This window comes from Littorina saxatilis, linkage group LG1, assembly GCF_037325665.1.
Source record: "Littorina saxatilis isolate snail1 linkage group LG1, US_GU_Lsax_2.0, whole genome shotgun sequence".
In the NCBI taxonomy this organism is placed as follows: domain Eukaryota; kingdom Metazoa; phylum Mollusca; class Gastropoda; order Littorinimorpha; family Littorinidae; genus Littorina; species Littorina saxatilis.
The window spans coordinates 25,446,183-25,469,355 of NC_090245.1; the positions used below are offsets into that span (position 1 = coordinate 25,446,183).

The window sequence follows — 23,173 nt, forward strand, 5'->3', positions numbered from 1 at the left end:
TATTTTCTGAAGTCAACCGTTTTAGCGAATCTTTCTTTGATTCTTAAAAGTCATTTCAGATTTTTGAAAAATAGTTAACGGTTAGTAATTACCAATATATCGTAAACAAACATATCGATAGGTTTTGGTAAGAAGACACAAGTGCGATGAATGTGGTACCAGTATTTTTGTGGTAAGTAAGGATGCATTTCTTTGCTGTAAGCACATTTACAATGCACATTTAAAGGCACAGTAAGCCTCCCGTAAACCATCACAGAGCTCCCCGAGCGTCTAAATACAGTACAAGCATACTTCCATTTGAACGCTCACCGAACGGGAACATCCTGGCTGCTTTCTGTCGAGCGTGAGACATTTTCAAAGAATTTATTTTCGTAGACTTGTTCCGTTAACAACAACGGCGCCTCGTTTTTGCGCTAGACCTAACTTTTAAAATCTAAATAATAAATTGACAGTTTGTTACACAAACATTCTTTAATCATAAAAGAATTCGTTTTTCATCAAGACAAGATCAGAACAATTCGAAGTTGTGCAAAGTTTAAAAAAAGAAAAGACCGGAAGCAGGGTCACGCAAGGGTCGTAGCAGACGACGGCCGGTTTATCAGTGCAAATCGCCGTTCCTCTCAACAGTCAAAAGCCATCGCTAGAGTTCTTGTGAACCACAGCCGTTGTTTCGTGCATAAAAAAACCGTGCTATTGTAGATAAGCTCACGTCGAGTCGCATTCAAATGACTAACTATGACGACTGCATTGTGAAAAGGGAAAACTGGATCACACGGGTTCACGATGGCTCAGGGGTAAGATAAACCACGCAAAAATAAATTCTTTGAAAATTGTTCGCTCTTTACGGAGGGCACCTAGGATGTTCTCAATTGGTGAGTGTTTAAATGAAATGGTGTTTGTACTGTGTGTAAAAGCCTGACCGTATCTGTGATGGTTTACGGGAGGCTTACTCTGCCTTTAATCTGTTTAGCAACATAAACGAAAGCATGGTACAGTGCCGCTTGTTTGTGGTCTATCTTTTCGCGGCAGATGCGTAACAATTAGGGTCTCAGTTGGAAAAAGCTGCTCGGAACCAGAGCAGATTTGGCTTGGGTTCTTTGAGTGTGAATGATCGACGAGTGGCTTGACATTTTTAACGAATCATTACTGTAGCCTACTTGAAACCATCATCTGTTTCTGAATTTGTCATCAGTTATGATTGAGCAGTCTCATAGGAATCGTCCATAAAATGTTAAACCGAAAAAGGGCAGACGATTCTGAATCACACAGGCTGCTGTACAAAATCAGATCTAAAACGATATTTTGAACTGCGTGTGAATGCCCCTGCTAAGGAGCCTTCTGTGTATCTAGATTCTTTTTGTTTTGCTTGTGTTTTTTAGTCTTGCTTCTAGCTTGACTCGCATGCGACTTTCCGTGGTGGTGGCTTCCCCTTTTTGTTCTTTCACTTTTATTATCTTATCTTACTTTTGCCCCTATTTGTTCCCATTTTGCAGCCACCTCTGTAGGTTCGTGTGCGGGTCTAGCTTGCTCTTTATCTTCTAGTTTTCTTTATTAAGTATGAGCGTCCTGGTACGACCTTTGTTTTTGTTTTACTGACGTTAAATATTGTAACGTTTTTCTGATATTGTTTTCATGTGCCTGTATGGCTCACGCTGGACCATGCTAGCCTCTGGAGATTTTCCCCGGATAGCACGGGACGCATGCTTTGCAACAGTAAAACCGTAGTAACGCGTAGTAACTTTTAGTTCACCTCTGTGGTGGATAGCCTGTATTCGTTGTCACTTACTGGGAAGCCGTTCACGGAACAAGATGTTTTAGGATAGATAGATTTTTTTGCTCTGTTCCGGGGCCCAGTGTTTTCTGCCAGCCTCCAGTTTTGTTTTAAGTTATTTTGTAGTTCAGGTTCAGTTGCTCGCCTTGAGTCTGTTTTAGATTATTGATGCTGTCAAAGGCGAGTATCCATTTCTGACTATGTTTCTTTTATTTACCGAATTCGTGTAATTTTCGTTTTGAATCTTTGTTTGTTATGACTTTCTGTCCGTTTCTTTGTCTTCTGTCCGTTTCTGTGTCTTCTGTCCGTTTCTGTGTCTTCTGTCCGTTTCTGTGTCTTCTGTCCGTTTCTGTGTCTTCTGTCCGTTTCTGTGTCTTCTGTCCGTTTCTTTGTCTTCTGTCCGTTTCTGTGTCTTCTTTCCGTCTCTGTGTCTTCTGTCCGTTTCTTTGTCTTCTTTCCGTCTCTGTGTCTTCTGTCCGTTTCTTTGTCTTCTTTCCGTTTCTGTGTCCTACGTTTATTCTATGTAGGGTTTTTCTAACATATTTTTGTCTTGGTGATTTTTTATTGATTTGCCGCCATCTTGTTTCGGCCGCCATTTTGTCGTCCATCTTTGATGTTTATGTTTTTAGGACACCTTTGATGTTTATGTTTTTAGGACACCTTTGATGTTTATGTTTTTAGGACACCTTTGATGTTTAGTTTGATGTTTCGAATTCTAAGTTTAGTTTTTTCTTTTCTATCAGTTTCCACCGCTCCGCGCTTCTCGCTCACCGCTCCGCGCTTCTCGCTCCATGCTCCACGCTTCACACTCTACTGTTCTGCACTCTCACTAAGCTAGTTCTTTCTACTTCACATTTTAGCTTTAATTCGCTTTCTAAACTTAGATTAGTTTTTCCGCCACGCTCCTATATAGGTTACTTAGCCTCTCCATAGATTTATGTTTAGCCTTTTATATATTGATATTATGAGCTGATTCCGAATTACTATGACATCGACATATTCACAATAAACTTTAATTAATGTTCCAATTCTAGTGTTCGTTTTGTTTTGTGAGCGCGTCGGTTCTTTATAGCACCAAAATTACATCCTCCAGAATTTATATAAGCCATCACAAAATCTTACAGCTACTCAAGGGCAAGCACAGTGGAAACTATGATATTTTTTGGAACATTTTGGATTGTTTTCGACAAAGAACTTTATGAACTTTTGTAGGCCTGTGATTAGGGCCACTGACTTTTGAACTTCTTATCCTTACGGATCTTGTGAAGAGATCATGAACCTTTTGTCTTAAAGGAACTGTGTTTCGTATCTAGCGAACAATATTTTAATTTATTTTTGTCGGGCCCAGAGCAGAGCAACTTAGGCATTATTTTAGGTTTGTTGACCATAGCATTGCACACTTCGTACTTCGTATTTTTCTTCCCCTCTAGTGAGTGACCCGAGGTGTGCCGTTTTGAATTTTGTTTCTCTATATTTCGCAAGTCTTTGTTAACCTCTACGTTTTCACTTGACTTAAAGTATGGATGAGAAATTACCTTCTCATGAGAGTGCCGAGCTATCCCCTTACACTTTGAAGTTAGAAAGGGATGAACATTTTGCTTTGGACACTGATAGTCGTAAGTATGAAGGCGACCGTGATGGCGCTCAGGGAGAGTCTCTAGCTGAACCCACTCAGACCCAAGACACTTTGAATTCAGATAACTTTCCCTCTCAAGCTGAACATTCTCCTACACAGGAAGGTTTAGGAACTGAGCCCTCCCAACAGGCTGCAAGTGCAGAGCATCTCGCTCAACGAAGTAGAGAAGAAAGAGGCCCCGCCATTGTTAGGGCTAGACTTAATGCTGAGGTGAGGGAACTGGCAGACAAGTACTGGGCCATAAGCCGAGCTCATAAGAATACGATCAGCGAGTTGTGCACAGCCTTTAGGGAAACACCAGACAAAAGAAGAGCCCTTAAAGCTCATAAAATAACCCTCTGTGAGCGCCTAGATGAGCTGAATGTAGCGAACTCGAGGCTTTGTCAAGTGGCTGAAAGTGATGTTGCTATAGAAGAGGATCTGAGCGATATGCACATGCAAACGGAGACGCTCAAAGAACAATACCGCAGTCTCTTTCCCAAGTTAGACCCGTACGCCTCCAGCTCGGACTTGACTTCCACAGTCGCTTCTGGAGGTGCTAGAGAGGTTTCTCTAGATGCTGCTTTGGCGGTTAGCGCAGCGAGATTTAGGTCCCAGCAAATGGTCGCAGATGAAAGGGCCAGACAAGAAGAGACTCTTTTGCTTTTAGAGGAGAAGGCTTCTAGGTCTAAAGCTTTGGCTGCTGAGAAGAATGCAGAGATGCGAAGAGAGTGTGCTCGTTTAGAGAGAGAAGCTCAAGATGAAAGGTTAGCTTTGAAGAAAAAAGAAACGGAAATTAAGGCTGCACTAGAGAGGGTGGAGAGAGAAGGCAAGATGCAAGAAGAGCATGACGTTTTTAAGATCCTTAAAACTGACATAGAAGACCAGCAAAGGGCTAGAGAAAGATTCATGCCCCAACTACCTCGTGACAGCCCCATTGATAGGTACCTAGGTTCGCACAACACCCTGCATGTAGGTACACACACAGAGAGCATAGGAGATGTGGCGGTAGGGTATGATAGGCACACACAGCTAAATCATACACATAAGCCTGCGACAGCCGACACCTACGCACGCCCGCGTCACCAGCCGGGAACCAACACCCTCGTCTCTGCGCAACATCAGCCTGCGGCAGCCAAGCCTGGACTCCCGCCACTTCAGAAGCCCACGGAGGTCAGGGCTTATGCCCCTTCGCATCTCCAGTCGGCCGCCGAGGATATCCGCGACACTCTTCGAGGCATCTCCAGGACCCTTGCTCAACCTGTCTCCGCTTTTCACCCACTTCCAGCAGCGGTCACAGCCACGGCTCCTACCACTACGACGATGACTACAGCCACCACGATGACGACAAGAGTCGGAGGCCAATTCGCGACCTCCTTTCGGCCTCAGTTTGTCAAAGCTGAGATTCCAAGCCACGAAGATCGTCCTCGCCAGATCTACGCGCCTTCCCGTTTCCCTCACAAATCCCTCAATCCATCAGCGAGACCTTTTCCCGGGCCTTTCCCTGGTCCTTTTCCTGCCATGACCTCCCGAGAGTCTCCGACCTATGTGCCAAGCTTTGCATATGGGCCTTCTGTCATGCATCCTCCCATGCAAACGCAGCAATATGACCACGCTGCAAGCTTTGCTCCTGACACTGACTACACACAGCATGGTTTTCAAGAGGCTCCGGTCACGAGCCCTTCAGACGTCTACTACGGGCAAGATGCGTACCTTCCTCAGATGCAAGGCCAGCCAGCGCTCTCCGAGGGTTCTGCCCTAGCTCGTACTCTAGCTGAGGCTCTCCTGATCAACAGGTTACCGACGCAGGAGCCCACTACGTTTTCAGGAGATCCTTTGACGTACCCTCTCTGGAGGTCCTCATTCACTCTTTTGATTGAGCGGCAGGGCGTTTCTGCAGAGGAAAAGCTCCTCTACTTGGAGAAGTACTTGGACGGTCCGGCGAAGGATGCGGTCAAGGGACTCTTTCTGATCAGGGATGCCCAGGCCTATCAGCAGGCCCTTCAGACGTTGGAGGAAAGGTTCGGCAGTTCTTTCGTCGTTGCCAGAGCCTTCCGAGAGAAACTAGATGCATGGCCGGTAATCAAACCCAAAGATGGACAAGCCCTCCGCGCCTTCTCGGACTTTCTTGGACAATGCCTTGTGGCGAGCCGAGTGATAGGCCAGCTACAGAATCTTGAAGACCCAGCCTATCACAAGACACTCATGACCAAGCTTCCAGATTGGTTGGTGAGAAACTGGGTGCGGAAAGTAAACAAGACCAAGAACGAGAAGAAACGCTACCCTACCTTCGAGGAGCTGTCAGCTTTCATCAAGACAGAGGCAGACATCCTTTGCGAGCCCCTTTTCTCCTCCAGCAAATCTGCCGCCTCTTCCACCTCACAGACCGCCAGTTCAGCAGTCCCCAAGAAAACATCGTACAGTACGGATTGTTCTACTACATCTGCATGTCAAGAGTGTGACAGATGTCAGCACCACGCTAAAACTGTCCTGAGTACGAACTGCGACGAAGTCTGTCCCTTTTGTACCGTTCGTTTTCCGACCAGCTCTTCTTCTCATCCTCTACTCAGATGCCAGAGGTTCGATGAGATTCCCGTTGAGGACAGGAAACACTTCATGTACGAAATGTCCTTGTGCTTCTCCTGTGCCAGAAAGACTGACCATAGAAGTGTAGACTGCACTACCAGGGCGATATGCGACAAGTGCCAAGGCCCACATCTCACTATGCTGCATGGAGCGCCTAGCTACAGGAAGAAGATTCCCAATCAGCAACGGAATGCCCAGGGACCGCCAAATTCTTCAAGGTTTGTCTGTATCAGTCAAGATGCCCGTGTTTCTGCCTCTGGATCAGCATTCGCGACGACCAACAAGTCAGACAGACCAGTCAGAGCTACCATGATTGTTCCGGTCAGAGTTTCGACGAAAGAGAATCCCACGGTAGAGCATACGACATACGCGCTGCTTGACACCATGTCTTGCATCTCCTTCGTTACTGAATCTTTGAGTGACAAGCTGAACACTCATTCTGAGCCAGCGTCATTGAGGCTGAACACTATGACTTCTCAGAACACTCATATCGAATGTCAGAGAGTGACCGGATTGTGTGTTAAGGCCCTCAACTCCAATGTTTCCCACAACCTGAAAACGCTCTACACGACGGACCATCTCACCAATGACACTGAGAACATACCAACATCAAAATCCGCTCGTAACATCAAGCATTTGAGTCATATTGCCAGCGAGATTCCCCCGTTGCTCGAAGGCTGCACTCCCGGGTTGTTGATTGGCTACGATCATGCAGAGCTATTCATGCCAGAGAGAGTCATCAAGGGAGACCCATACGCCGTTCTCACACCGTTGGGTTGGACGATACTGGGACAAGTGTCGCCAAAACAGTCTGTCCATGACGTGATGCACGTGTCTTTAACAGAACATTGTCTCAGCGAGTACGAAAGTGAATCAGTCGCTTCCGTATATCGCACGACACTCGCTGAACCCAGCATCTCCGACCCCCTCCATGCCATGGAAAGGATTTTGAGAAGACCACTACGAAGAAGACTACTACGAAGAAGACCAGTACGAAGAAGACCACAACGAAGAAGACAACGACGAAGAAGACAACGACGAAGAAGACCACGACGAAGAAGACCAGTACAAAGAAGACTAGTACAAAGAAAACCACAACGAAGACGACCACGACGAAGAAGAGAGTGGCTTCTTCCCAAACGAAACGTTGCTGTCGGAGATGTCGTCGTGCTACGTGACGAAGCCGTATGCAGAGCAGATTGGCCTCTTGGACTCGTGACGGAGGTTCGCCCCAGCGACGATGGACTCGTGCGAACCTGCAAGCTGAAGACTGTCAAGGTCACCTCGAAGACGAGCCATTCCACTTTCTACTACTGGCGCCCCATCGCTAAGCTGACCGTGCTGGTGAAGGCAGACCCGGACACTCAATGACTTTTCCAGTGAACGTTACTGTTTCGACAGACCGTTTGTGCATGTTTTGGTCTGACGTAATCCGTTCGCCTTTTTTGACAGGTGGCGCTGTTTTGATTTGGGGAGAAAATTTCGTCTTAATGCAAATATTTTTTGTGACTTTGTGATTTCTCTCCATTTGTATATATGTTTTTGGTTCCGCATTTTGGAACGAAAGCTCTTGACAGAGGCAAGCGCTTAATGAATCGGTTTGTTTAGTCCTTCCCGCGTGCGGATGCCTGTGCTTATGATTAAGACGACTGAAGATGTTTTTCTTTTGTATTTTGTAGGTTGCGACTACAGTCTTTCATACTGAGTTGCGGGTTATGTAAAGGTGTAAGAATAATGTTGACACGATATGTTGACAGTGACGGACCGACGAAATATGATGTTACATTTGTTGAAAGAACACGTGTGATTTTTTAGATTGAGACTCATAGAGAGTGCGTTTCGAACAGCTACGTTTTGGATAATGCCAAAAGGATTCTGTAACGTTTCGGATTTTTGTATTTTGAACCACGTATGAGAGTGCGTTTCGAACAGCTACGTTTTGGATAATGCCAAAGGATTCTGTAATGTTTCGGATTTTGTTTTTGAACCACGTATGTATTCGATGATTTTTGTTGATTTTTTATGTCGACTTTTGTAAAGACTAAGATGTCTTCGAGGGGGGAATGTGAATGCCCCTGCTAAGGAGCCTTCTGTGTATCTAGATTCTTTTTGTTTTGCTTGTGTTTTTTAGTCTTGCTTCTAGCTTGACTCGCATGCGACTTTCCGTGGTGGTGGCTTCCCCTTTTTGTTCTTTCACTTTTATTATCTTATCTTACTTTTGCCCCTATTTGTTCCCATTTTGCAGCCACCTCTGTAGGTTCGTGTGCGGGTCTAGCTTGCTCTTTATCTTCTAGTTTTCTTTATTAAGTATGAGCGTCCTGGTACGACCTTTGTTTTTGTTTTACTGACGTTAAATATTGTAACGTTTTTCTGATATTGTTTTCATGTGCCTGTATGGCTCACGCTGGACCATGCTAGCCTCTGGAGATTTTCCCCGGATAGCACGGGACGCATGCTTTGCAACAGTAAAACCGTAGTAACGCGTAGTAACTTTTAGTTCACCTCTGTGGTGGATAGCCTGTATTCGTTGTCACTTACTGGGAAGCCGTTCACGGAACAAGATGTTTTAGGATAGATAGATTTTTTTGCTCTGTTCCGGGGCCCAGTGTTTTCTGCCAGCCTCCAGTTTTGTTTTAAGTTATTTTGTAGTTCAGGTTCAGTTGCTCGCCTTGAGTCTGTTTTAGATTATTGATGCTGTCAAAGGCGAGTATCCATTTCTGACTATGTTTCTTTTATTAACCGAATTCGTGTAATTTTCGTTTTGAATCTTTGTTTGTTATGACTTTCTGTCCGTTTCTTTGTCTTCTGTCCGTTTCTGTGTCTTCTGTCCGTTTCTGTGTCTTCTGTCCGTTTCTGTGTCTTCTGTCCGTTTCTGTGTCTTCTGTCCGTTTCTTTGTCTTCTGTCCGTTTCTGTGTCTTCTTTCCGTCTCTGTGTCTTCTGTCCGTTTCTTTGTCTTCTTTCCGTCTCTGTGTCTTCTGTCCGTTTCTTTGTCTTCTTTCCGTTTCTGTGTCCTACGTTTATTCTATGTAGGGTTTTTCTAACATATTTTTGTCTTGGTGATTTTTTATTGATTTGCCGCCATCTTGTTTCGGCCGCCATTTTGTCGTCCATCTTTGATGTTTATGTTTTTAGGACACCTTTGATGTTTATGTTTTTAGGACACCTTTGATGTTTATGTTTTTAGGACACCTTTGATGTTTAGTTTGATGTTTCGAATTCTAAGTTTAGTTTTTTCTTTTCTATCAGTTTCCACCGCTCCGCGCTTCTCGCTCACCGCTCCGCGCTTCTCGCTCCATGCTCCACGCTTCACACTCTACTGTTCTGCACTCTCACTAAGCTAGTTCTTTCTACTTCACATTTTAGCTTTAATTCGCTTTCTAAACTTAGATTAGTTTTTCCGCCACGCTCCTATATAGGTTACTTAGCCTCTCCATAGATTTATGTTTAGCCTTTTATATATTGATATTATGAGCTGATTCCGAATTACTATGACATCGACATATTCACAATAAACTTTAATTAATGTTCCAATTCTAGTGTTCGTTTTGTTTTGTGAGCGCGTCGGTTCTTTATAGCACCAAAATTACATCCTCCAGAATTTATATAAGCCATCACAAAATCTTACAGCTACTCAAGGGCAAGCACACTGCGACGTCTGCGTAAATGCCCTGTAACAAAATACCTTGTCCTGGTCATGTGTATACACATCAGCTTCTATTGGGAAGATCAGTATTTTATATTAATCACAAATACAAGATTAGAAATAGTTCTGAAGATCGCCTTTGATTTCAGTTTCAGCGGCAAACTAGCAGATCTGTCCAAACCGGCATCGTTACATGGTTGAAACTTGAATAATCCCAAATAGATCTGAGTGGGGGTAAGTTTTATAGTATTTCAATTTTTTACGGCAGTTTTATTTAAAGATAGTGTAGTGGATGTCTCTGGTGAAGACTACAGTTATATAAATTTGTTGTTGTAATATTAAAATGATTGTTCTTTATTTACACAATTGAATAATTTGTATTTATTTGTTTGCAGATGACGGCATACTGAGTGCTCCAAGAACATACGCCTGCTGGCATTTTGTGTCTTTTCTGAAGACATTGAGGCAAGCAGAAGTCACGGTCCTGGCCACACACACACAATGACATGAACAAGAAATGATATTTTTTCATGGGCATATCCAGTATTAAAACTTTATTACCATGCAAACGCAACGATTAGAATTTAGAGAAGGTCATCGGTCACACACACACACACACACACACACACACACACACACACACACACACTGGGCGGATCCGGAGGGGGGTTCCGGGGTTTCCGGACCACTTAGGAGCCGGCCTTTGTATTCTAAGTGACGATTTTGGAAAGAAGTTGGCTAATTAGTTTGCTCAGGTTGCGCCAGATCGATCAATTGTCCTTGTGATTCAAATTTTTCTTCTTAATATATTTACTTTTTTGGAAGGTGTATTAGGGGATGTTTCTTGGCTCAGATTGATCCATTTTCCTTGTTTTTATCAACATTTGTCGGACCCCCCCCCCCCCCCCCCCCCCCGCCCCCAAGGAGGTTGAACGCTTCGCGTCTTCAACTAAACGCTTCGCGTCGTCAAATTGTCCCTAAAAGAAATTTGGAAACTCCCCCTTAAAAATGATGTGATCCGCCCCTGCACACACACAAACACACACAAATAGAGAAGTAATAAATGGATACAGTTTTTCTTTATTTAAATTACAATCAGATGTGGTCGTAGAACAGGCACTGTAAACAAAACCTAGCATGATATACCACTTGTGTGATGTTTCGGTCAATATCTTTATTTTCCTTTCAGAAATACATTGGCGTTTTGAATGTCAAGGGAAGTGATACAAATGCTGCGGCGGACTATCAAGAACGCGAAGGCAAACAAGGTAAATACCTACTTCTGACATTAGTTTACTTATTAACTCTTTCTATACTGGCCATTATCTCCCCAGTCTCTCCCCAGAAACTGGCCATTTGCATGGGTTTGCAAAAAAATTCTCAAAAATAAACAAAACAAGATGCAGCCTTCAAACTCATAGGTTTTATTGTGAATATATTGCTAAAACATATGCCAAAGTTTGGTTTCATTGTTGTGAAAAAAAATAAAAATTTGATGTCCAGAATTTATGGGTATATTTTACGCAATACGAAAAAGGGGGTATGTATTTTGACTTAGAAGCATTTTTTCTTATGAAGGCTCTGTTTGCAACAAAACTGTTTCTGTTTACTTGTATGAAGATTGTGCTTACACAAAAACATAACAAATACCAACTGATTTTCCATTTGGTGGTCATGTAAGCATTGTGAACATGTCCGAAAAATCTGATCACACACCATGTGGTCGACATGCAGACGTGAACGGCCAGTGTATGGTGGCAGAGTTGGAAAATAGGAAAAGTCTTGATGCCAATCCTTCATCAAAAACCGAAGAAAATCGTCATTGTAATAAGTTTGCTTTATTCTAAATCAAACGACTAGGATAGATGACAGACACAACGACAAACACATTCAATTCTATGTAAAACATACACAATGCTCACGTTAACAAGCTGGCCATAACAATGAAGTGTGGCTTTGGTCGGATCAGTAGCCGTGCTTTGTCTGCGATACTAAACATGAAATTTTGTTAAAGCGACGATTTAGCAATGTTGTTGTTGCTGCTGCTGCTGTCTGTTCTTGTCACGACATCTCGTTTTTCCCCTCCTGATTCTGAGAAGCTGTTTAATTGTGATATCAGGCCTAGGAACCCCTGGTTTTCACTTGGAGCATTCTCAAAGAAACTTAGCGTATGTTAAGAAAAATGAGTGTACTCCACACTTTGTCTTTTGTTGTTCGTTGTCGTTGCATGTCTACCGTTCCACAGCCACCTACTATAGCTGATGGGGTCTATGTCGACCAAAAGAATGGGATTCACTGTAGGTCGAGTTCCTGTAGGTGGATTCTCTGTATACCTAAGACTTTAAAATTGGCAATCTTGTATACAGGGAATACCACAGGGTGTAGTTCCTGTAGCGTTTTGCTAATATCAATGAAAGTCACGTGATGCTTAGCGACATCGTTAGAATTTGATGTTTTTCGATCTTTTTTTGATATTTCTTAGAAATTCGAGTATGGTTTGCAAGTTTTATTGAAAAACTGCACCCTGTGGGATTCCCTGTATACTAGATTGCCAATTTTAAAGTCTTAGGTATACAGGGAATCCACCTACAGGAACTCGACCTACAGAGAATCCCACTCTTTTGGTCGACATAGACCCCATCAGCCCTACTATAAGTGCAAGTGTTAAATGACGTATTTCCACAAAAGACTGCTTGCAGAGAATCATGTGATGCCAATGACAGGTAAGAACATGTGGTAATACATACTACGTTTTGGAACCAGGGAAAATGCAGCACAAATTATTTATCAACCAAATTGATTGACTTGTCCACCACGACAAAAGTTTTCTTTGATCCATAAAAGGTCTTTTGCCAGAAAAATTGCTCTGAACATCAAGTACCCTGCAAGTTGTCACACATTTACATTATTGAAATAAAAAGAAAACACACCAGTAACCAGGTTAGGTACGTTAATATCTATAATCAATATCTCGGCACGTTACTGCCTTCTTCGGGATGGTAAGCTGAACATTATTGAACATAATAATCGGTTTAGATTGTATACTTTGATTCCTGAACGAAGAAGCAGAGGTACTGCATACAACTAGGACTGTAATATCAGCTTTTGCCTGAAACACACACACATACACTTATAAAATTAATGCAATGTCATTGTATGAAGCCAGAACAATCACTAACTTACATAGTTGGTCACACAATTACCCATCACTGAACAATAAATCGAAGTCGGGTGGATTCAATGACTAAAGCAGTAAAGGCTTTGAAAAAACCCTCATCACAAAACATCCCCCCCAAAAAAAAACAAAAAAAAATAAATAAAAATAAATAAATGAAATAAAACAGGTTGTGTATATAGCGCAGGTACAAGCAAAGATTTGACAGTGATTATCCTTGTTTTATATAGCACACATTTTCTAGTTTTAATATCTCTCTCTCTCTCTCTCTCTCTCTCTCTCTCTCTCTCTCTCTCTCTCTCTCTCTCTCTCTCTCTCTCTCTCTCTCTCTCTCTCTCTCTCTCTCTCTCTCTCTGGAAAGTAATTTATTGACCTGTGGGTTATTTGCGTTTGTATACACATTGGTGATTCGTAAACTATGTTGAAAGAGATTGTCAAACAATATTATATGGGGTGTCTTAAAAAAAATGTATATCAACAAAATCTGTCATTATTATCAGGCACACGGTTTTAACAAAGCTATGTCACAGAATGCAACATAAGTGGCTTAAAAAGTCGTGTTTTTGTGTGTGCAGGATATTCGCTAGGACAGGACCTCAAGCTGAACCAGCACAACAGCGATGCATTCTTCCATGGCTTCCACAAAAGTCTTTCACCTATAGCGGGCATTGCATACAGATAGTCCTAAGAGGTTTAGGGTTACCCTAACCCTCCTTTTTAAAAATTCTTTAGACCAATTATCCCTCTGTTCCCATGTTAAACATGGAATAATTCTGGACAAATGCGAGGACGTTAGCTTTTTTTATTTTTATCATTTTACTTATCATTAAAACTTGTTTAGATTTCGATTCGTAAACCATTTACAGTAATCCTTTGTTTTTTAACTTTGTTCATCTTACCACAGTCACTTCGTTGTTTAGATTTATCATTAAATTTGTTACCATTATGCAGGAAAAATGTAGAATAAAACCAGGAGAGCTTTCTGCAGAAGATATTTCCTGTGTCAAAAGTTAATGCTTATTCTGATTGATGGGTGCTCCAAACTAAGTTATTTTGACTGCCTTATTCGAATTCATTTCCAAGACAGGGCTGAGAAGTGGAGAAGCTTAGGAGAATATCGTAAAAATTGTCTGGGTGTTTATGCAAAACTTTCGAATATGTCAGATTTTACTTTAGAGATTTTAAATACTGTTAACTGACAGAAATGCTATAACTTCTACACCAATTGACTGGATAACTTCATATTCAGCATACTTAAACTTGATTTTATGCATGTGCAGTTCACAAAGTGGCAAATTTGTAGGTTAAATTATCTAACTTTTGCATCACCAATGACACCAACGCTTTCGTGTCTGAGGATTGCCCTGAACCTAGCTGTAACTGCATGCTTTCTTCAGGTCATCAATAGCCTGGGGGTTGAAGGGGATGTTTTTACATACTCAGACATTCAAAATAATCAAAAAGGTAAAAGCCTGAAGGGTTTAAATTAGGTAAAAATGGCTACCGCTCAATGTCAAAACTCGTTCTGTTTAGTCGACCCCCGAATTTGGAGAAAAAAATTAAAATTGCACAAAAGTCAGACCATTCAATTTACAAAATTGCCACTTACTGGAAAGGCAGAACATAAACTGAAGTTAATGAATACCATATATAAAATAATTGGTTCAACAGATGCAGAAGTAATTTGCATGGTTGTGGGTGTCCTTTTTAGGGGGGTCAACCCTGTAGAAGAGACGATTTTCTTTAATTATCAATCCGTAATATATTGTTTGTTATGCATACAAGATTAACATTGACAAATACTTCAAGACTCCTCATTGATCTTAAGAAATGTTGTGTTTTTTTGTTTGTTACTGACTGATTCACTTTCTATTCACTTTACTCTACATAAGTCACGACAAGAAAAGCAAGGGAGGTAATTTCTTCGGAAGAGGTAATTCTCTCCCCTCAGAACGATTGTTGTAGTTTGTTTGATTTTGTTCCCTTCTAATAAGTATCATTTAAAATAGATCTTTACATCTTGATGTGAAAGGCGCAGTACCCCCCTCCCCCCAGGATGTTAAATTCTAGGTTGTGTCCATGTAAAGTCCTGATCCTAGTCAAGATCCGAGTTGGTTTTTCATGCAACTGTGCCTCTTTATGCCACTCAATTAGACATACTTTGCAATCCATAATTGCACGAAACTAAGTACAGGAAATACGTTGTTGTCGTGTTTTTAATATTACATAATGAAATAAAAAATGTCACAACTGGTTTCGTGTTGGGCTTTCTCTCTCTGTCTGAATCTCATAATTACTTCCTTCTGAGGTCTGAAATGTGTTGCAGGCATTGTTCAGCTTACATTTATTGTTACAATTTTTGTGGATATGTTATTAAGTGTGTCTGTGTTTCTATCATTCGTTATCAGTGTGGTTAAAAAAAAAGCACACGTCAAAGTAATTTACCCTTCATCATTATCAAAACATGCAGATACAGGTAATAAATATTTGTGATACTTTAAACAAATACAATGTTTGTTTGTTGCGTTTTTTCTTTTTTTCAGAGCAAACACACATCGTATTTGTTCAAACGTGTATATTCTGCACTTTCTAATACCCTGCATGGATCTCCAAATCAAGAATAATGAAAAGTCGTCAAATAGCCCTGCAGCACTCACACGAACATGATAGAAGCTTGCATGCATGCAGCCAGGCTCGCTGTCTTCGGCTAAAAGAGCTTACCGTTGGATCTTCGCTCAGGCAAATGTAGCTGTCTTGTCCACTTGCTCAAACACTGTACAAAGGAAGACGTGGAACTTGCGAAGAAAATGCGAAAAAGTGTTTGTGGGTTATCGTCCCTATAGTTACATGCTGGCGGCGAAAACAAAATGGCGGATCGCGTAGGTACCGATCGCGTGCGTGGTGGTGGTAAATTGTACTCGGCTTTTTGTTGCAAGAACGCCCGTTGCAAACAGAGCTGCTTCGGGAAAACGTTCCACAAGTTCCCTAAAGAAGAAAAAAGGTGGGTTGTGCAGTGATTATTTCATCAGGTTTACCTTCTTCAGAATGAGAATGAATGCAATGGCTCGAGTCAACTCACTCAGTAGACTACAGCGTCAGCGAGTACTTACGACTGTGAGTGTGAGTCAGCAGTCAGTACAAAACAACAGTTTACACTTGATGACAAACTACCCGTGGGCATATTTGCCGAAACCTTTATCAAACCTTGCTTACGGGAAAACTACAGTACAAAGGTACATCACTCATCCGTTTTGCGTTCCGGCAGAGCGTTAGATTTAGACTGAAGATCTGATTTAGCTTTTTTTGTCTTTCCTTTTTGCTTAGTTTAACAATAACATTGTTGTTTTTATTGTCAAACTAGGTGCAGAATATGGATGCAATTCACAAGGCGAGAGGACTTTGAAAAGCTGCAGCCAGCTGATGTTCAAGGTCTCAAGCTTTGTACTGATCACTTTGAGGCCAACCAGTAAAACAATCCTGCAGAGAGGATCACTTGTGTGGAATGCTGTCCCGACATTGTTTGTAGTGCCCAATCCACCACCGAAGGTTATTTATTTATTGGTTTTAGGTTTTTGCAAATCAAAGAAGCACACTAATAAATGCAGGTTGAGTAATGACAAGTTTGAGGCTGATGTAAGAATTGAAAAAAACCAGCATTGTTCCCATCAAATAATGCCTGTTTGCATTTAGCGCAAAATAATGATAAGGCCAACAAAAAAACGTTACTTATTTTGGATTGACGTCTTGATTATGATGATATGATGAACTTATTTTGCCAAAAAACAGCCCCAAATGGCAAAAAAAGTATAGGGTCGGCGTCAACAACAAAAAAGTTGTATGTTTCTGGTCACCTGACCCTACCTATGTTTTCCCGATGACCCTAGACTTTTGTTTTTGCATTTTCAAAAATAAAAGTGGTATTCGAAAATCACTTGTTTTCCTGTTTTTCAACAAAATAAGTTAAAAAGATGGTTTAAAAAAAAAAGTTTAGAAAAAAAATCTCCACCTTTAGTCATGTTAGGCCACACAAAAAGTCTGTTAAAGGTAACATAAGCCCCCCCAAAATAGCGTCGGTAGGTCGGCTTTTTATTTTTGTATTTTAGCCATCTGAATATTTTAATTTTATTTTTTAATGCCCCAAAAAAGTCTAGGGCCGGTGGGAAAAAAATAGGGTCGGTCCGGATATCGTAAACAGATTATTTTTTGTTTTGCCTTACCAGAAACATACACTTTTTTGTGTGGCCTAAGACCAATGCCATGAAATTGGGAGAATTGTTTCATTGGGACTGGGTGTTGGTTGTGAGTTTGTCAGTTAAAGAGCTGTGCATTTGCAGGTTGCTAGTGGGAGGAAGCCACCATCGCAAAGGGTAGCTACAAATGAAGCCAGCACCGACCTGTCGCCTGATGCACAAATTGTTCAACCAGGTAAGAGATTTTTAACCATGAAGAACACCCTGACATCAAAAAATGTTTAAACCCATCCATTACATAGTTGATAATTGCTGTATAGGGTGACGGGCGCTGTGGTGGGGTGGTAAGACGTCGGTCTATTAACTCGGAAGGTCGAGGGTTCGAATCCCGGTCGCGGCCGCCTGGTGGGTTAAGTGTGGAGATGTTTCCGATCTCCCAGGTCAACTTATGTGCAGACCTGCTAGTGACTTATCCCCCTTCATGTGTACACGCAAGCACAAGACCAAGTACACACGAAAAAGATCCTGTAATCCATGTCAGAGTTCGGTGGGTTTTAGAAACACAAAAATACCCCGCATGCTTCCTCCGAAAGCGGCGTATGGCTGCCTAAATGGCGGGGTAAAAACGGTCATACACGTAAAATTCCACTTGTGCAAAAAAATGAGTGCGTGTGAAAGTTTCAGCCCACGAACGCAGAAGAAGAAGAAGAAGAAAGCTGTATAGGGCGGATGCATGGATGGATGAAATTGTACCTGTAGTTCCCACACGTAAAGATGTTATTTTATGTGTTTTGTGTGTGTGTTTTCTTTTTTAGATGACATTCAGGCGATCCTGGAGGACATAGGATGTAAAGCATCAAAGTCGTCATCCTCCCCATCCCCTCGTGAAGCGGAACTTTGGCAGAAGGTCAACAAACTGAGGAGCAAGGTTTTCCGATTAGAAAAGAAAACGATGGAACCCCGTGTAAAACGAGCGAGTAAATTAGCCAAGCCTCCCAAGAAAGACTTTGTAATAGAACAGTTGTCTCATATATTATCAGGCGAGGCGAGCTATTTTGCCATTTATGCCTGTTACATATTTACCGGTTATCTGCTGCTGTGTCCAATCCTGGCAGAGACGGGAACGCATGTTACCAAGGAGCTGAAGGAGAGTCAATGAGATGAGAGAATGTGATTAACAATTGCCAACTCTCTCCGTACAAAGAGGGTCCAAAGTTGTATCAAAATATAGATGGTCGGCAATTCAAAATAAAAAAAGACAATAGACAAAACATGTACTTCGGCTCATAGAGCCTTCTTTAATTTTTGACTCATTAAGTCCATGCTCCGAGAGTCCTTTTTTTAATTTTGAATTGCCTACCATCTATATTTTTATACATTTTCAAAAAGATTCAACAGTCACCTTCCGTTATTCTTGAACTTGGCTATCCCAGCCTTACCTCAACATTCGATATTCCTGTGATATTTTTGACGTAAAATCAATTTTTACTGTAAAACTCTTCGGCAAGAGGATTGGTCCAAGCAAACAAATAATAAACTTGTTAAGATTTTTCCTGATATTTCCGATCAATTGCCTATGGTTTTATTTAGCTAAAAGATTCAAACGTCACACCTATGACTCATGGCTATTTTTAAGGGGGGAGTAGCATCCCTGGTGTGTTGTTTGTGATGTACCTTTTAGTCTGTTTACAGTAACATAGGCACACAAAAAGAGGGTCGGTAGGTCGGCTTTTCTTATTTTTTTATTTTTATAACCATCTTTTTAAATTATTTTGCAAAAAAACAGGAACAAAATTGATTTTTTTTTCTTCTTCTTTTTCTCCAAATGCCAAAAAAAAAGTCTAGGGTTGGCGGGGGAAAAATAGGGTTGGTCGGGATACCGTAAACAGACTATTTTGCTTTGTTTTGCCTAAGCAATGACTAACAAACTTTCTTTAGGGTCTGACATTGTATATACTATACAATTTTTGGGGTATTAACTAAATACATGTATACAGTTTTTGATTCCTTTTATACTTTTTCACAAATTAGCTCCCCTCCCCCCCCTTTTCTTTTTGTAGTCTGCCCTGGGGGCGGGAGGTCTCCCAATTTCGGTTTCTAGGGTCACCTTATGCTTCCATATGAGCTGAGAACTTAATTTAAAATGGGCCTCGATTTTGTTTTATTTGTATTTTGTAATTGTGCCTTTGTCCAGTCACATGATTTCACTTTGTACTTAAAAACTTGGCACTGTCATCATTTATTGCTATTTATTGTTCAGTTGTTCAGTATTTATTGCTATTGGGCATCAGTTGTTCAGTTGCCCTGTTTCGAATGAGCCATGCATGCATTATGGATGTGTTTAGCGAATTGGGATACCTAAAGCAATGTAAAAGAAACAATGTGAAGCAAACATATAGCACCAAATAAAATAACCGAATCAGAATGGAAACTTCTTCGGTGTGTGTGTGTGTGTGTGTGTTTGCTGTTTTAAATACCGAAAATGTGAAAATAAAGCAAGTCACAGCATGAGAAAGATCGACTGTACTAGTCATGACAAAGCAGGAGACAGTCTGGTCAGCATGTAGAAAAGGGCAATAACTCGTATTTAGCCATTCTCATTTCTAAGCATGCCCAATGAGGAAGTTATCCTTCTTCCCATTGTAGTTTCTTTGACTTGCTCCTGTCGCATAGATCTGCAATGTGCAACATCATCTTTGATTAACAAGTCTGAGGCACAGACAAACACACACGCGCGCACATTTGCGAGAGAATGCACGTCAGTCTATTCAATCAAACAGTATAAAAACATACCACAGACGTGGTGGTGGAAACTGGACATTCGCCGTATAACAAAATCAAGAGATTCATTTGTGTGTGTATGTTTAATCAAAAGTTCATCTTGCGCACATTCAGTCTGTATTGTAACAGGACCCATCCCGTAAAAACTTCGAACAGATCTATTACATTCTGAAATCCTTGACAAGTTTTTTTTCCGTATCTGACCGAAGTAAAAAAATCAAAAAAATCAGCCAGTACACGCATCTACCCCCTTACACGACAATACATATGTGGCGAAAAAAGGAATCGAGAGGGGGGGAACAAGGAATAAATTAGATCCAGAAATAATTCCACTTCATCATTCCAAATTTCAAGTGTGAAGTGATCAGATACTGTGGTAAAGATACAAGTGTACGTGCTTAGTATCACAACTGAAAATACAAGCCCTAGGGTTTTAAATCAAGGAAACAATTAAAGTTAAGGAAAGATCAACAGAAATGTCGAGAACATGTAAAATATTGTACTTACAATCCGTTTCAGCATGCTCTTCGAATAATAATCTCCCAGTCAGCCTCGTGCTTACGACTTCGACAGGATGTTGCCTCTCACGCTGAGCCAGTACATTTGGAGTGAATTCAAAGGCCAGAGATGCAGTACAAGCACATTAGTTAGATCCAATTCATTTACATTGCTACCTTGCCCAATTTATGGCTATTTCTGTTGCCAAACATGTGGCAAGCAGTGCTTGTTGCTGACTCTGCTGGGACAGGCAGCAGACGATTTTATTTAGGAACCAAATTCTGATTGGTTAAAACATAAAACCGGAACTCAAAGTACCACTTGTTCTTTGGAAGTATCAAATCAAGAACAGATAAGCAGGTAAATCTGAAATGGGTTCAACACTTTTAAAAAATCGTAGTAAATCAGAAAACACAGTAAACGTTGGAAAAATCGTCCAGTATCGCTTCTACAGGTCTATACTTGGACAAAACATAAAGCAATTCAGTAAAGCTGACACTTCAAAATGTCTGTTTAGTTACACTTTAAGTGCAAGACTGAAACACAGACGCGTGTGTTAGTGCACACCGCTGCGACCTCTCACTACATCTTTTTATATTTAGTCAAGTTTTGACTAAATATTTTAACATCGAGGGGGAATCGAAACGAGGGTCGTGGTGTATGTGCGTGTGTGTGTGTGTGTGTGTGTGTGTGTGTGTGTGTGTGTGTGTGTGTGTGTGTGTGTGTCTGTCTGTGTGTTTGTGTAGAGCGATTCAGACTAAACTACTGGACCGATCTTTATGAAATTTGACATGAGAGTTCCTGGGTATGAAATCCCCGAACGTTTTTTTCATTTTTTGATAAATGTCTTTGATGACGTCATATCCGGCTTTTCGTGAAAGTTGAGGCGGCACTGTCACGCCCTCATTTTTCAACCAAATTGGTTGAAATTTTTTGGTCAAGTAATCTTCGACAAAGCCCGGACTTCGGTATTGCATTTCAGCTTGGTGGCTTAAAAATTAATTGATGACTTTGGTCATTAAAGATCTGAAAATTGTAAAAAAAAATAAAAATTTATAAAACGATCCAAATTTACGTTCATCTTATTTTCCATCATTATCTGATTCCAAAAACATATAAATATGTTATATTTGGATTAAAAACAAGCTCTGAAAATTAAATATATAAAAATTATTATCAAAATTAAATTGTCGAAATCAATTTAAAAAAAACTTTCATCTTATTTCTTGTCGGTTCCTGATTCCAAAAACATATAGATATGATATGTTTGGATTCAAAACACGCTCAGAAAGTTAAAACAAAGATCGGTACAGAAAAGCGTGCTATCCTTCTTAGCGCAAACTACCCCGCTCTTCTTGTCAATTTCACTGCCTTTGCCATGAGCGGTGGACTGACGATGCTACGAGTATACGGTCTTGCTGAAAAATGGCATTGCGTTCAGTTTCATTCTGTGAGTTCGACCACATTTTTAATTTACATAGTATTATTGATTACTTTCTATCAAAGAGAAAAAGGTTATATTGTCTTTTTATTGACTATGAAAAAGCATTTGATTATGTGAAAAGAGCTTTTCTATGGAAGAAGATGTTTGACGCTGGAATAAATGGGCGAATGCTAAATATTATTCAAAATTTGTATAGTAAGGCCAAGTCATGTGTTTTGGTGGGAAACCAAAAGTCAGATTTCTTTCAATGTTTTACCGGTGTACATCAAGGGGAAAACTTGTCACCTGCATTGTTTGCTGTGTATTTAAATGACTTACAAGCTTATATGTTTGATAAAACTGAACACCTCCCTACTATTGAAAGAGAGGTTGCTATGTTGGACTTACAGCCGGATGACGCTGAGCTGATGTTTAAAATGTTTATTTTATTATATGCAGATGATACAACCATTTTAGCAGAATCCCCAGAAGCATTACAAGACTCGCTTAATGTGTTGTCCGAATACTGCGATCTGTGGAGTTTGCGGGTGAACGCCAAAAAAACGAAAATAGTTGTTTTTTCAAGAGGTAAAATACGAAATTTGCCAGTATTCAAATACAAAGATGAATTAGTTGAGGTCGTGTTCGGTTTTCAATATTTGGGTCTATTTTTTAATTATAATAATAAGTTTAATAAATCACAAAAGTTGTTATATGATAAGGCCTCTCGAGCAATGTTTAGCTTGTTAAAGAAGTGTAGAAAATTGTCGTTGTCCATAGATATACAAATTGAATTGTTTGATAAAATAGTTGCACCGATTATGTTATATGGCTGTGAAGTATGGGGACCAAATTCGGTAAATTTAGCAACAAAATTGCAGCTACGTTTTTATAAGATTATTTTGAAATTGAGAAAGTCGACCCCAACGTGTATGGTATTAGGCGAATTAGGCAAATTTCCACTAGATGTCCTCGTAAAAAATAGAATATTTAGTTTTTGGTTCAAATTGGTGGATTGTAATAATAGTAATAAGTTTTCAAATGTATTGTACCGTTTTTTGCATCGCCTCTATGTAAATAACATATATGAAGCACCCTATTTAAAACATGTTGAAACAACTTTAAATGCTCTTGGTGTTAGTGGTTTTTGGCATGACCAGTTTAATTTACGATGTTCTGAAAAATGGTTTATATTGAAAACGTTGCAATGCCTAAAAGATCAATATATACAATCATGGTTTTCAGAATTAAATGAAAAAGAAACTTGTTTGAACTATAGATTGTTTAAAGATACATTTATATTTGAAAATTATTTGAACATTTTACCCAATAACCTAGCACTCTCTTTTTTACGTTTTAGAACATTAAATCATAAATTACCATTACAGAAAGGCCGAATGTTAAATATACCACATAACAAAAGAATATGTGTTAAATGCCAGTCTGGAGAACTCGGGGATGAATTTCATTATATATTTCAGTGTCATTTT

General features: G+C 40.5%; 1 protein-coding gene and 4 long non-coding RNA genes across 5 annotated transcripts in view; 2 read left to right on the plus strand and 3 right to left on the minus strand.

The window, feature by feature from the left end:
- LOC138965619 (uncharacterized) overlaps nt 1-23,173 on the plus strand; it is a 498,821-nt gene that overhangs the window by 456,730 nt on the left and 18,918 nt on the right. The gene's annotated exons all lie outside the window — the stretch shown is intronic.
- The window catches only part of LOC138965511 (uncharacterized), a 422,657-nt gene that overhangs the window by 350,116 nt on the left and 49,368 nt on the right, over nt 1-23,173 (minus strand). The gene's annotated exons all lie outside the window — the stretch shown is intronic.
- LOC138965390 (uncharacterized) lies at nt 1,348-3,363 on the minus strand. The gene is made up of 2 exons (XR_011455436.1): nt 2,432-3,363; nt 1,348-2,379 (listed from the first exon to the last, which is right to left on the minus strand). It is a non-coding gene; the product is annotated as an uncharacterized lncRNA (long non-coding RNA).
- On the minus strand, nt 8,072-9,615 carry LOC138965402 (uncharacterized). Its single transcript, XR_011455442.1, has 2 exons — nt 9,137-9,615; nt 8,072-9,084 (listed from the first exon to the last, which is right to left on the minus strand). It is a non-coding gene; the product is annotated as an uncharacterized lncRNA (long non-coding RNA).
- On the plus strand, nt 16,708-19,406 carry LOC138965396 (uncharacterized). The gene is made up of 2 exons (XR_011455441.1): nt 16,708-17,216; nt 17,797-19,406. It is a non-coding gene; the product is annotated as an uncharacterized lncRNA (long non-coding RNA).